The sequence below is a fragment of the Desmodus rotundus genome, chromosome 7 (assembly GCF_022682495.2).
Source record: "Desmodus rotundus isolate HL8 chromosome 7, HLdesRot8A.1, whole genome shotgun sequence".
In the NCBI taxonomy this organism is placed as follows: Eukaryota; Metazoa; Chordata; class Mammalia; order Chiroptera; family Phyllostomidae; genus Desmodus; species Desmodus rotundus.
Window position 1 is genome coordinate 106,439,840 of NC_071393.1, and position 12,599 is coordinate 106,452,438.

The window sequence follows — 12,599 nt, forward strand, 5'->3', positions numbered from 1 at the left end:
TTTTACAGATTATATGTGTCTCAGTGCACAGTGGGCATGGCATATAAATTGGACTTAGAGGCCCCTATTTGTTCTCTGCATTTTTATGAGCCCACAGAGCTCTTCTTTGAAGCAGCATACATAGAAAATAAAAACTCATTTTAATGTTGTGGAACTATTTACTATAAATCACATTTACATCCTGGCTTTTCTAAGATTCTCTCTCTCTCTCTCTCTCTCTCTCTCTCACACACACACACACACACACACACACACACACACACACATTCACGGAGTCTATTTTGCACCCTGGATAGATTTTTTAAAAAATCTTTACAGTATTGTAAATCCAACTTTCCTCTTTCTCCTTGCTTTGACTTAGGAATCAAGTCATAGACGCAGCTATATTTAGTACGACAAGGACACCTTTTGTAAGTCATGTGAGGTGATTCAGCTAGAATGAGCACGCTTTACCCCCAGGAAAATCCCCTGATACCATAAAATGCTTGCTGTAGCATGGCCCTTCAGCACTGGAAGAAAGCATCTGATTTCAAAGAGATTGAGTTCCACTCTGGAACTAATTATATCATTCACTTTATGGATTTTTTAAGTTGCTAGGTGTTTTAACTGGAGAAGGCTGGCGACCCAGAGAGAAGCACGCACTGGCAGAGTCTGCCATGGGCACTTCAGCCACCTAATTAATTTTCAATAAAAGCTCACAATAGTTAATTTGCTCTAGACCCAATGTAAATCAAATGGAGACAAATAGGTTAAAATTAGAAATGTGTGATGGAAACCATGTTTATGGTCCAAATTACCTTTCACCCTGGAAATAACACAGATTGACAGGGAAAGAAAATGAGACCACACAGGCTTGCATTCAAATTGATTCTTAAGTGAATTAAAGATTTTATTAAGGAAAAAACTCCACACACACACACACAAAAACCCCAAAACCCTGAGATGTATAAAATAATGTGACTTTAATAAAAGTATAGCTTAGAGAATGTTACCTTAAGAATCACAGAATTAAGACATTGTTTCTGTTATACCAAGTTGCCTGGTGCCCTCTCACTTTTTCCCCAGGCTTAACATAGTGTAGGGTATAATAGTAAAAATCCTATAAAGTTACTAAGTTCCCAGGTCTACATTAGCAGACAGGCCTACCCAGCACCATGTTCCTGCAGCTCGTACATTTCAAAACACAACCTTCCAACATCAAACAACCATTTTCACTTTTATGAGAACACATAGATTTCTTATGATTTTATAATGATACTGCAGGCCTCCAACTAAAATACCTAGACAGTATAGACATCTTGGGCCCCATCCATTGGACAAATATTATTATTAAGCTTCTCTCCATGCTTTTATATTTGCAAAATATTTTGTGGGCTTTAATCATTTTAAACTGCCCTAACGTTGCCCATTTTCCCCATGCCTCTCTGCTATTCCTCAGGCAACCAGTTCACTGTAACCCACCAACTACTCATGTGATGCAAGGTGAAACAAGCTAATTTTTTAACATCTAGGAATGTTAGTCCCAGAGATTGTTAGCTTTTCCCCTGTTCTCTGTGGAACATGGCAATTTAAACCACCCCTGGCTTCTATTTTGATTTCACTTTTGCCAAGTTCATGAAGCGCATTCCCGCTTTCCCACTCGGTCTGGTTTTCCTTCCCGCCCCAGAGGGACGATGCTGTCACTGTGTGTCTTCTAATGCACCGTAAATGCCATGATGAATTGGAGGCAGGCTGGCTTCTTCTGAGCAGGAGTCCATTATCCTGTCACAGTGTTCCTTCCCTGTAACTTAATTTTTATTGTAACAAATGACTAAGTACCAAAAAATGAAACAGGGTGATGGGCCAACCTAAAGTGGCCTGCCTCTGACGGTAAGTGCAGCCGAGTGACAATTGTTTGCAGCTGCCTTCTAAGGGCTCTCTCCCTGGTGACATCCACTATCCAAATTGCAGTTATCAAAAGCATTTTCTGGATGTTTATGAAAGATCTTCACTCACATTGACTGACTAATGATACTAATATAAATAAAGTGCTTTGCAAAAGACGGAGAAAAGACAGAGAATGAGAATTAAGAACAAGACTGTAAGAGACAGACTCAAATTGAACTTCGTATAAGAATCACTCTCAAATTTAACTGTGGATTAGAATCACCTGGAGATTTGCTAAATTGAAGGGCAGGGTCCTAGCTCCCATCAAAGGAGATGCCGATTTAGTTGGCTAAATGTGTGCCTTGGAATACGCATTTTAAGCAAGCAACTCTGTTAATTCTGTTAAAGGAGTCATGTGATTATGTTGTGAGAAACACTTGCCCAGAACTTCTGGTCAACCAATCTTTTCAATAAGTATCCATGAACACTTGATCCTATTTTCTAATGAGGCAGCTTTTTATCCCCCCTTGGAGTTCTAACTAAGGTTGTTTTCTCAAATCATAGTTCTAATCTGAGTATGATCTGTTCACAGTTGCTCCAACAACATACACTTCGTTTGTTTTACAAGTTAATTATCACCAACATATCCAGAAGATTAAAATCACCTCTGTTACCAATGACAAGAGAATATTAATCTGGAATCCACAAATCCCTGAAAATCCAATAAATTTGGTGTGTAAGTGACTACAATCCTTTTCTGGATTGGAGGGTTCGTAGATTTCACCACATTCCCAAACCATTCTGTGACCCGAAAAAGTTTAAGGACCATTGTCCTGAAAGTGGACAAACTTAAGAGGTCGGCCAAAAAGTTCATTATGTTTTTTCCATGAAGACACATTTTTCATTTTTACCAATGACTTTATTGATTTGGATATTTTGAGTAGGTTGACTATCTCCTGCTATTGGCTTCTAGTGGGTAGGGGCCAGGGGTGCTGCTAAACATCTTCCAATGCATAAGACAGCCCCACAGCAAACAATCGTTTGACCAAGATGTCAGTAGTACCAAGAAACTTCGCAAACCACTTTTACACGTTCAGTCACAGCACCTTCTCCATACACTGCTCAAATCTTCTTTTGTGTTTCAGTGCATTTTCCCTTCTTGAAATAATAAAGCATAATATGCTAAAAAATGTTACTTACCATATTGTTCGGACTGTAAGACGCACTTCCCACCCCTAAATTTGGGAGGAAAATGGGAGTGCATCTTGTAGTCCGAATGTAGCTTACCTGGCTTGCAGGGGGCGGGGGTGGAGGAGAGTGCCACGGTGGAGCAGGTTTCCCCCCCTATTTTCCTCTAAAACCTACGTGCATCTTATGGTACGGTGCATCTTATAGTCCAAAAATACGGTACCTTCTTCCATCTTCCATATTAAATGGCTGCACAAAAATTCACCAATTTTTATAAGTTTTTTAGATGCATGCCGATATGACAGCTGTCTAACAAAATTGTTTCTGATGAAGTTAAAGACAACTAAGTGCTACTAGAGCCATCGTATGGAAAAAATAGAAGGGACATTATGGCCAACCCAGTAGTTGTATTGGCCTCATTCATATGAAACTCCCATATCAAATAAATGGTTGGAATGTCTAGACAGTACAACTGTTTACATGTCTAAATAGTACAACTGAGCCCTGGCCTGTGTAGCTCAGTTGGATGGAGCATTGTCCTGTAGACTGAAAGAGCAAGGGTTTGATTCCTGGTCAGGGCATGTATCCAGGTTGCGGGTTCAATCCCCAGTCAGGGCACGTATGGGAGGCAACCAATTGTTGTTTCTCACATCAATGTCTCTCTCTCTCTCTCTCTCTCTCTCTCTCTTTCTCCTCCTCTCTCTCCCCCTCTCTCTTTCCTCCCTTCCTCTCTCTAAAAAAAAAGCAATGAAAAACATGTCCTCAGGTAAGGATTAAAAAAATAGTACACCTGATATAAAGATTATAGCTTCATATGTAATTAATATTTCATAATCAAAACAAAACTTATTTCAAACCTTCTCAAACATTAGAATTTTGTCTGATATTTGTGGTTTGATATGTAGTGTAACTGGATAGTCCCAGAAGCACTGAAACTTCTTCCCTAAGAAATATTTGGGAACAGAGGCTAGAAACATAGAGTTTTGCCTTTAGTTTTAAATGATGTCTATTTAAATGGTGCAACTGAGTAAATTTGGAAAGGTCATGGAATCTCAGCATTGAATCATCTGTCAATTAAATACTTATTGAGGACCCATTAAGAAAAATGAAAACTATCATATGTTTATTGGAGCCCAAGGCTAGCAGACTTGTGAAATATCCCAGGTTCATCTAAACATGTGCACACCTGTGAGTTCCCATGGTGGGATTTTCCAGTCATTAAACTCCTAATTGGAGTGATTGCAGTAAAAATCAGAGTTAACTTATCAATCCATGTTATTTATGGGAACAAACTGGCTGACTTTTTAAAAAAAAAAAAAGTTAGAACATCACTTAGTTAAAAAGGATGAATGAGAGTAGGACATTGTTGGGGAAAGAAGCAAAATAATAGGTTTCTGGGTAAAAGCACAAATCTTAATCCATTCATTGATTTCCACAGTATAATGACCTTCTTTTTGGATAATCATTGTTGATGTTTACAAAATAATGGAAGACATACCAAAGAAATACCAAATATTCTAGATATACCTAAACAACACTGGTGATAAGATAGGCTGTTCTTTAAATGATCTCCAAGTATTTCATTTTAATCATAAACCTTGAGGTGTTAAAGGGGTTAATGAGGTCTCAAGTCATTGTCAACTAATTATCTTTAAGTTGTTGTCATCACATTCTACTTGTTATGCTTCTGCTCCCGCCACTGAAAGGTGGTTAACAACAAACAACAAAACAAAACAAAATCAGATGGCTCCCCTAGCTTCTACTTAGCTTGTTAACCTAAGCCGTTGCTCTCACCAGCACACACGTGTGCGTGCACACAAGCACACACACTTGCATGCAAAAAGCTTTTAGGAACTTTCATCTTTTGTAAAGAGCAGAGGAAAAATCCATAAAGTGGTAGGCTGGCCAACGGTGGGGGTGGTGGGAGCAGCACGGGTGGCTGCGCTGTATGAGGAACAGATGCAAGCTCTCCGAGCTGGCGCAGGCCTTTCTCTTTACGGCCCAATCAACCAGCCGATGGAAGGCCGTTAGTGTCCCTATCGTAGGTCATCCACCCCTTCCCCAACACGATTTGGTCTATTTGTTGATGCCAGTTGCAGAAAGGGGCACCCGTCCAGCTGGGGATCCTGTGATTTAAGCTCATACTTCGCCCATGTAGTATTCTTGAAAATAGTGTGTTTCATGGCCTGAGTCAGAAGGAAATGCTTTCTAGCTGTTCTGATTTTGTACATTCTACCATCAGACAAGTTTAAGTTCATCTGTTGCCATTTACGTTCACTTCTTTTTAAAAATATTTCTTTTCCTGGCCTGGGAGTCCTTTTGGAGTTAATGAAAGATGTGACCCTGACACAAATGGGTCATCGCTGGTGTGGTTACTTAATCAGCTTCCAATGGAGTTGGACGTTAGGAACTTCAGAATTTGGAATTATTCAGCCACTTTGAACAACTGGCAGTGTCTCAGAAAGATAAGCAAGCATCTGCCCTACAACTCAGCGATTCCAGTCTGAAGTATTACCCGAGAGAAATCAAAAGACATGTCTGCAAAGATAATCATACAAGAATGTTCATAGCAGCATTATTCATAATAGCTCCAAACTGGAAACAACCCAGATGTCCATCAGCAGGACAAAGGGCAATCACATTGCAGTGAATTCCTACAACAGAATACTATCCAGCAATAAAAAATGAAGGACGGATACAAAGCAATGTGGAGAATCTGAAAAACATTAGGTTGATCCAAAGAAACTGGGTTCGAAAGAGTTTATACTGTATAATTGATTTATATGAAATCCATGCATGGGCAAAACTAATCTATAATGATAGAACTCAGAAGTCAAAAGTGGCTTTCCTCTGGCAGTGGAATAATTGACTGGAAAGCGTCAGTAAGGAAGTTTTGGGGGCCAATGAAAATGGTCTATATTTTGCTTTGAATGATGGTTGTGTTTCTGAATACAATTGACAAAATACATCAAGCTGAACACCTAAGACCTGTACCTGATATTGTGTAAAAATTAGACCTCAAGGTTTTTAAAAATTAAAAAGTTAAAGATACACTGAGGGGAAAAATAAATGGATGAGGAAATCAGGAAACAGGCAAAATAAGGGGAAGTTGATGATGCCAGGGAAAGTTTAACTCATTGAGGATGAGAATGTGTGTAGATATACATAGAAATACCTAGCTAGCTACCTAAAATTTTCTACAGTGCATACTATGTACCAAGCACTGTGCTAATCCCTTTATTATGTATTATCTCATTTAATCTTCTCTTTTTCTTGACTCTCTAGTACATGGAATTGGATTAATCATGTTCCTTGATTCATGATGCATTCTCATCATTAGTCCATGCATGAATAGTTTTATTTAGTTAGCTAGTTATTCTTATTTGTAATATATACTTGCAAGCCTACCACTTAATCACAAACTAGAACCTTGACAATACCCTACTATCTAGTTATGTAATCCTATCTCCCATTCACTTACGTTTCCCTCACTCAAATTAATCATCATCCTGAACTCTGTGTTTGTAATTCCTTTTCTTTTCTTTTTACATACAATTGTATTAATGCTATGTGAATTCTTACACCTATAGATTTAAGTGTTCCTTACCTTTAACTTTATGAAAAAAAATATACTTTTTTCAGTTTATATTATACAGCTAAGATTCATCTAAGTTGCTATGTGTCTCTGCATCATTTCATCTTTACAACAACCTTGTGAAATAGGTATTTTTGTCCACATTTATTGAAAATGAAGTTGAGGCTCAGAGAAGTTCACATGCCCTAGGACACACAGCTAGGAAGTGGCAGAGGCAAGATTCAAAGCTGAAGCTCTTAGCCAATATGCTACACTACCTTCTCCGTTCTATAGTACCTGTTATCGATAGCATATCTCTATCGATACTTGTACACACCCGTGCCCATATCCGCTGCTATACATATCTACGTGTAAACATAAATGTCCCCAGGGAGCCCAGGGTATGGAGGATGAATGAATCAGTTATGTCTGTCTAGTGATTTAGGGGCCCTTACACTCTGGTACAGAAATATCAAACACGTGCCTGCAATTTGGAGGGATTTAGTCCTCAAAAATTCAGAATACACAAAAAGGCAATGTCTTAGGAAAAGTGCCGGTAGGTACAGTAGCCGGTGCACAAGCACATGAGCACACACATGCACATGCACTTTCTGGAGTGTGACTTAGGACAACATCCTGATTTTACTTAATCTCATACACTGAAAGGGCAAATGCCTGGGCATTGTTTAACCAAGTCCTTGCTCTGCACCTTGTAACTGTGTACCAGAGGCCATGGAAACTGGATCACTCTCTCAGGATGCCATTACAGCCAAGCAGAATCTCATTAAAAATCAATTCCTCGAGTCCATAAAGCCAGTTTATTTTATCTTCCGAGAGTGCCTGCTGCTAGCAGTCACACTGTTCCATTGTGAGGCAGTCTTGTCTGTTAAGAATAGTGCACAAAACAGCTATTTAAAGATTTTCCATTTTTTATGTTAAACTTTATAATTTTGCAGTAGTTTAAGTTTACAGGGTTTGCCTCTCAAGCTTACGGTATCTTGTTACATGTGTTAGAAGTAGCACTGCCAGTTCTAGGGTCCCACTAATTAAATATTTGCCTTTAAAAACTAGATGTTGTCCAATGTGAGTGTGCAGATTTAAATGGGCAGCAGGGGCTCCAGAGCTAAGAGAGCCTAATTTGGTCAGTTTCTACAACTCCTTGTCCATTGCTGCTGCCCTGTGGTTGGACTGCGCCTGTGGCCTCCTCTGGTAAAGACACACCCAAATCAGGCAGGGAATTTGGTCTTTGTAGTGACTTTAATTCAAGTATCTCTGAACATCCTCAACACCAATATGTATCGGCCAAGTTTTATAAATGGGGAGTTGAAAGCACACAGAGATTTAGTGACCTTTCAAGGTCACACCCTGAATGAGCAACAGAGGTGGAAGAAATTAGAGAGCCTGCTCTGGCCCCATCTGGAATCTTTTAACTCTTTTGACCCCCTTCAGTGGGTTGAGGGGCTAGCAGATTTCAAAGATCAGTGAACTTTCCAGAACAGTCCTTGCCAGTGAAACATACAGGCTTGGATTCCTTAGATTTTAGCTATTCTGGGATGCAGACCTAGTGTGCAGTTTAGAAGAGTCTGTGTGAGTGAGGAGACTGAGGGATGGAGCAATGCGGGCCAGGCAGGGACCGGAAGAGGAAGAGGGCTGGGGTCACAACAGCCACCACCTGCCCCTTTCCCCTTACGTGTTGGGGACTGAATAAGCATATCGTTCAAAAAAAGTTTAGAAGTTGACTTTGCAAGGAACCAAGTCTAAAATAAACCTCAATATACTCTTTAACATTTTTTTGATTTTATAATGTTGAAAATAATAGGACTCCCTTCTGTTATGAACTCTGGCAAATTTGACAGTTTCATTTCTCCCTAAGGAACCCTCACTGGGGCACCGTTCTCCAAGATGCCTCACATGGAGCCCCATGTCTGTACAAAGGTAAACGGTGTTTGAACCGAAAGAAGTACTTGTTCAAATATATTTACATAGTTTTGCACCACTTGATCTTCCTGGAGATTTATAAGCATATTAGCATTGTAAAGGCTCTGAAAAGTTCTGTAGGAAGGAAACCTTATTGTTTGCCCACGGACTTTTTCCACACTTGAGCAAAACCAGTATGTGGAGCATCTCATGGAAAGAAATCATCAACCGAAGACTTTTCAGGAAAATGATTAATGCTTCACCGTTACAACAATTTAAAAAAAAATGAGTCCCATGTCCAATCCACTGTACAATATTCCATCTAAATTCCGAATCTCAGAATGCTGTCACTGAAAAGGAATCCAATGGCCTTATTTTACAGAGGTGGAGGCACCAAACATTAAACAACTTATCCAAGTCACATGTTCAGGTAGTGACAGAAAATTGACCATATCCACAATCTCCACCTCCCAGTGCTTATCTCGGTCACCATTCTGCCACTCAAAGCACCTTAAATCCCCCCCCCACTCAAAATCATCTGTGAATTTAGAATGCTTTTTAGTCTGAGCTTGAAACCATAAAACTGAAAGGCTGCTACATCCGTGTTCTGTGCTAATGTTTGCCTAGGATGAGACTACATGCTAGGAGAACGTATTGAAAGAGCTCCAGGATGAGAGCCCCAAGAACCTCCAGGTGCTCCAGGATGCTCCAGGATGGAGGAAGAGCTTTTAAAAGGCTTTTTAAAAAATTGTAGGTCCAGAGAGTCTGCACTGCCAAAGATACACCGAAGCTGCACGAAGAAAGCAGGAAAGTTTTCAAACTTAAGGAACTTTTGAAGGTGCAGAAAAGATGGAGTTTATTGTGGGGAAACCCATGGTGAGAATTGTTCTCCAGTCTCTTGAGCCAGTGGCTTGACTTTGCACTGGAACAAGCCGCCTGGATCCGGAGTGAAGGCAGATGGAAATGCGCCTTTCAAAGGGCCGGGAAAGAAATTGTCTCATGAGAACATGTAACAAGAATTGACTCTAAATGCCTGAGTCATCTATAAACCTGCTTTCTCCCATATTTGTGTACATTTTATACTACTCAAAACCTAAACATTGGAATAAGAGTTTGTGTACATTAAAAAAAATTAGATTCTATGAACTTTGCTGAAATAGAGCCTAGGGAGAGAGGTGAGGAGGTGAAGGTGGGTGGTGGGGGAACACAAAAACCTGATTGCTTGAGCAGGGTGGTAGAGGGTGGGGTTGAAGGGTGTCGTCAACCAAGCTGAGTCTAAATTGGCCGGGAGGCTTTTATTCAGACCTCTCCCTTGGCCATGTTTTATCACAGTACGGTTTCCCTTCTTGGCTGAGCAGAGAACTGAGCTGGGGTGGAATTGGCTGGCTCGTAGCTCTGACAAGACAGTCACGGTAATGGAAGACATCTTTTCCCTATAACTTTGCGAAACATGAAAGCAGATATTGGCTCATGGTCTAACTTTATTTCCTGTCAACAGAAATAACTCTGATTTATATTTGGTCATCAGCTTCACACACTCGTATACAAGTCCTATCGAGAGAGCACAGAGATGTAATAGAGCCGTGATGTATGTCTACTCAGCAAAGCTTCCTGGTCTAAAGTAGGCCGCAGGGACTGAGAAAGATACTTCAATATTCTCACTCTTCTGACACTCTATTCCCCTGTGCATCCTTCCAGTGAGGCATATTACACGGGCTTCGGAAGCGGTCCGTGTTGGCTTTGATCTCCGAGCCCCTCACCTGTCCTCTCTGTGATCCAGGAAGTTGTTGGCCCACGTCCAGTAGTTGTAGTGAGATGCTGACGGCTGAGGGGCTGATCTGTGCCGGCATGGGGCACAGTGTTTTATTCTTCTAATATCTGGGTACATCAGAGGAGCGAGAGAATTTTTAAAATTCCATTTCCTTCTCAAAATTGATCGATGGTGCAGGCTGTGGAAATGGAGTGAATATGCTGTTTCGGTGAATGCCATCTTATGTCATCTGGTTTTGAATTCAGAAGCATTCTTTCCACTGCCCTGTTTTGTACTTTATAATTTGTTGAATTTAAAGAAGCCATCAATCGTAACATGCACCATTATTTTATGGACCACAAAGGAAAAAATGCTGCCAAATTAAAATAGGACCTAATAATTTTTGACATTTAAAGTTTTGCATTTTATCCTTATTAAAAGGATTCTTTTATACTCGTTCAGATAGATTTTTATTATGTATCCCGTTGGTGCAGACGTAAAAATGAAAATACATGTAAACTAAATTGGCTAAGCTTCTCCTAAAACTTTTCACATTCAGACTCCCCGTTTTCCAGATCCCTCTGCAGAGAGAAGCTTCAGTGTCTGTGTTAACGCACACAGTGCGGTGTGTTGCCCCAAAACACAGTGACAGGGCCACACAACGGCAACCGCACCACAACTGTCACCGGGCTGACAGCGAGGCTACGTGACTGCAGTTGTAAGATGCCATGGATAGTAAGAAGCCAAGAATTCGAGACACATTCTGATTTTAGAGATGTTAAAATGAGGTGGGGGGGGCGCGCATCTTAGAATGGAAGAAACAGGGCATATTTCATTGTCAAAGCATATTACAAGATTTAAAGTCTATAAGATTTTTAAATATTTTACAAAACGTTCTATTACTATTTCTTAGGTTCAATTGTCAACCTCTGAAAAATATGCAAAGTTTAAAATGCTCTACACCTAAATCACTGTCTCAGTGTAAGCAATTTGTGGGATCCTAAGTGAACAGACTTAGTTTGCTTTAAAGGAGACTCTCGGCAGGGCTGTCCAACCTGAGGCCCACGGGCCACACGCAGCCCAGGGTGGCTATGAATGCTGCCCAACACAAAATCAGAAATTTACTTAAAACATTATGATTTTTTTGCGTGATTATATGTCTCCATGTATTTAATGTGTGGCTCAAGACAACTCCTCTTCTTCCAGTGTGGCCCAGAGACGCCAAAAGGTTGGTGCATCTAGAGCAGGGGTGTCAGACTCATTCTCACCGGGGGCCACGTCAGGCTCGTGGTTGCCTTCAAAGGGCCGAATGTAACTTTAGGACTGTATAAATGGAACTACTCCTTAACAGTTAAGCAAGAGCTCAGTGCTGCTGCCAGGTAGAAACAAGGTGCCCCGGATAAAGCAAGGTGGAGGGCCGGGGGTTCGGCCTGCGGGCCTAGTGTTTGCCACCTGTGGTCCAGAGGTTTTCTTCTTGAAAGAGTGGCTACAGACAGGGTTCTATCGGTCTGTCCATCAAGCCTGTGAGGCAATTTCGTATTCCTGGGGGAGGTGCCTGCCAATATTCATCAGCCTTTCATTGAAAAAAACCCAGTTTCTAATATGAAATGACATATTTGTGCCTATTAGGAAAAGATTTTGGTAAAAAGAAGAATAGTGGGCATCTTTTTCATTTTTTGTACGTAAGCCTAAAACAAAGTAGCTGACGTATACTTTTCTGACATCATCATGAAGAACTTTTTATAACATAGCTCTAAAATAAACGCAGGTTTTTTAAAATAGGAAAGAACAAGTTGGTAGTAACCACTAGAATTATATTTCAAAAAAATTCTATATTTATTGAATACAAATTGAAGGTAAACAGGCCAGCCTCTTTTTTGATAGATTAATTGAAATGTATTAAAACTCACAGGATTATTATGAAATTTATAAGCATTCATATTTTATTTACTCTCAGGAACTTTAATTTTTGAAACTAGTGTTTCACACGATCACGCACAGTCTCATAAATACGGATTTTTTTCCCCTTTTACTTGTCTTAGTTCCAGAGGTAGATAAATTCTGGTGATTCTGTCTCCGTCCAGCGGAGGGCAGTAGTGCACATCTTTAGAAGCAAGATCCCAATTTCAGGTTGGACCCGCATTAACCTAAGAAACCGCACTACCACCATCCTTGTCTCTGGTGTCAGACTCCGTCTGGTCACAGCCCTTGGCAGCGTCAGCAAAGCCACAGTGAGTTGGCTTCAGGGGCCCAGGTGGCAGAGTTGAAGCCTCCTTTTCCCAGTTCTGTAGAATCTCTTCTTTC

General features: G+C 40.4%; 1 protein-coding gene across 1 annotated transcript in view; it reads left to right on the forward strand.

Annotated features, from left to right (window-relative positions):
- PRKCH (protein kinase C eta) overlaps nucleotides 1-12,599 on the forward strand; it is a 256,636-nt gene that overhangs the window by 6,045 nt on the left and 237,992 nt on the right. The window lies entirely within an intron of this gene.